The sequence below is a fragment of the Enoplosus armatus genome, chromosome 2 (genome assembly GCF_043641665.1).
Source record: "Enoplosus armatus isolate fEnoArm2 chromosome 2, fEnoArm2.hap1, whole genome shotgun sequence".
NCBI lineage: Eukaryota > Metazoa > Chordata > Actinopteri > Centrarchiformes > Enoplosidae > Enoplosus > Enoplosus armatus.
In genome coordinates, this window is record NC_092181.1 from 9,361,057 (window position 1) to 9,363,556 (window position 2,500).

At 52.5% G+C, this 2,500-nt stretch overlaps 1 non-coding gene and 6 pseudogenes across 1 annotated transcript; all 7 read right to left on the reverse strand.

Annotated features, from left to right (window-relative positions):
- Positions 1-125: 125 nt before the first annotated feature.
- Positions 126-244, reverse strand: LOC139307590 (5S ribosomal RNA; annotated as a pseudogene).
- Positions 245-626: 382 nt separating this feature from the next.
- Positions 627-745, reverse strand: LOC139307420 (5S ribosomal RNA; annotated as a pseudogene).
- Positions 746-908: 163 nt separating this feature from the next.
- LOC139307544 (5S ribosomal RNA) lies at positions 909-1,027 on the reverse strand (annotated as a pseudogene).
- A 188-nt stretch (positions 1,028-1,215) lies between these two features.
- On the reverse strand, positions 1,216-1,334 carry LOC139281784 (5S ribosomal RNA). Its single transcript, XR_011596915.1, has one exon. It is a non-coding gene; the product is annotated as a 5S ribosomal RNA (ribosomal RNA).
- Positions 1,335-1,495: 161 nt separating this feature from the next.
- LOC139307613 (5S ribosomal RNA) lies at positions 1,496-1,614 on the reverse strand (annotated as a pseudogene).
- Positions 1,615-1,768: 154 nt separating this feature from the next.
- On the reverse strand, positions 1,769-1,887 carry LOC139307700 (5S ribosomal RNA; annotated as a pseudogene).
- A 149-nt stretch (positions 1,888-2,036) lies between these two features.
- On the reverse strand, positions 2,037-2,155 carry LOC139307818 (5S ribosomal RNA; annotated as a pseudogene).
- Positions 2,156-2,500: the final 345 nt, after the last annotated feature.

Genomic DNA, 2,500 nt, shown 5'->3' on the forward strand with positions numbered 1-2,500 from the left:
TATTTGGCAGTGGCATTGGCAGTGGCTTTACATAGAGTGTATGTGACAGTGGCAGTGGCACTTTAAAGTTGGGTGTTTCACTGCTGGAGCAGCGCCCTGGCTGTCTCTAAAAAGTGAAGTGGAAAAGCTTACAGCACCTTGTATTCCCAGGCGGTCTCCCTTCGAAGTACTAACCAGGCCTGACCCTGCTTAGCTTCCTAGATCAGACGAGATCGGGCGTGTTCAGAGTGGTATGGCCGTAAGCCTCTGGCCCCTTCGCATACACGCTCCTTATAGTGTGTATGTGGCAGTGGCAGTGGCAGTGGCTCTACATGGTGTGTATGTGACAGTGGCTCTACATAGTGTGTATGTGACAGTGGCAGTTGCATTGTCTCTACATAGTGTGTATGTGACAATCCCACGCAGTTCAGCCTGCAGAAAGCTCCAGCAACCTTTCCCACCAGCCCAACTCGTGGGCCCACGCTTAAGCACCTCCCCGCGGACTACAGCTTGACAGGCGCGTCCGACGCAGCTTCGTGGCCCTGGTGCTCCGTATCTCTGGCACTCTGCTCAAGGCGTGGAGCGTTCAGCTGGGTGTTTCACTGCTGGAGCAGCACCCTGGCTGTCTCTAAAAAGGGAAGTGGAAAAGCTTACAGCACCTGGTATTGCCAGGCATTCTCCCATCCAACTACTAACCAGGCCCGACCCTGCTTACCTTCCGAGATCAGACGAGATCGGGCGTGTTCAGAGTGCTATGGCCGTAAGCTTGTATGCCTGTGGGCACTTTGCATACACGCTCCTTATAGTGTGTATGTGGCAGTGGCATTGTCTCTACATAGTGTGTGTGTGACAGTGGCAGTGGCACTTTAAAGTTGGGTGTTTCACTGCTGGAGCAGCACCCTGGCTGTCTCTAAAAAGGGAAGTGGAAAAGCTTACAGCACCTGGTATTCCCAGGCATTCTCCCATCCAAGTACTAACCAGGCCCGACCCTGCTTACCTTCCGAGATCAGAAGAGATCGGGTGTCCTCAGAGTGTTATGGCCGTAAGCCTTTGGGTACTTGGCATACACGCTCCTTATAGTGTGTATGTGGCAGTGGCATTGTGTCTACATAGTGTGTATGTGGCAGTGGCATTGTCTCTACATAGTGTGTATGTGACAGTGGCAGTGGCACTTTAAAGTTGGGTGTTTCACTGCTGGAGCAGCACCCTGGCTGTCTCTAAAAAGGGAAGTGGAAAAGCTTACAGCACCTGGTATTCCCAGGCGGTCTCCCATCCAAGTACTAACCAGGCCCGACCCTGCTTAGCTTCCGAGATCAGACGAGATCGGGCGTGTTCAGAGTGGTATGGCCGTATGCCTCTGGGTCCTTCGCATACACGCTCCTCATACTGTGTATGTGGCAATGGCAGTGGCAGTGGCTTTACATAGTCTGTATGTGACAGTGGCAGTGGCACTTCAAAGTTGGGTGTTTCACTGCTGGAGCAGCGCCCTGGCTGTCTCTAAAAAGTGAAGTGGAAAGGCTTACAGCACCTGGTATTCCCAGGCATTCTCCCACCCAAGTACTAAGCAGGCCCGACCCTGCTTACCTTCCGAGATCAGACGAGATCGGGCGTCCTCAGAGTGGTATGGCCGTAAGTTTTGTGGCCTTCGCATACACGCTCCTTATACTGTGGATGTGCCAGTGGCAGTGGCTCTACAAAGTGTGTATGTGGCAGTGGCAGTGGCTGTTTAAAGCTGTGTGTGTCACTGCTGGAGCAGCACCCTGGCAGTCTCTAAAAAGGGAAGTGGAAAAGCTTACAGCACCTGGTACTCCCAGGCGGTCTACCATCCAAGTACTAACCAGGCCCGACCCTGCTTATCCTCCGAGATCAGACGAGATCGGGCCTGTTCAGAGTGGTACAGCCATAAGTCTATGGGCCCTTTGCATACACGCTCCTTATAGTGTGTATGTGGCAGTGGCTCTACATAGTGTGTATGTCACAGTGGCAGTGGCTGTTTAAAGCTGTGTGTTTCACTGCTGGAGCAGCACCCTGGCAGTCTCTCAAAAGGGAAGTGGAAAAGCTTACAGCACCTGGTATTCCCAGGCGGTCTACCATCCAAGTACTAACCAGGCCCGACCCTGCTTAGCATCCGACATCAGACGAGATAAGGCGTGTTCCGAGTGGTATGGCCGTAAACCTGTGGGGCCTTTGCATATACGCTCCTTATATTGTGTATGTGGCAGTGGCAGTGGCTCTACATAGTGTGTATGTGACAGTGGCAGTGGCAGTGGCTCTACATAGTGTGTATGTGACAGTGGCAGTGGCACTTTAAAGTTGGGTGTTTCACTGCTGGAGCAGCACCCTGGCTGTCTCTAAAAAGGGCCCGACCCTGCTTAGCTTCCGAGATCAGACGAGATCGGGCGTGTTCAGAGTGGTATGGCCGTAAGCATGTAAGGTTGTGGGCACTTTGCATAAACGCTCCTTATAGTGTGTATGTGGCAGTGGCATTGTCTCTATATAGTGTGTATGTGGCAGTGGCATT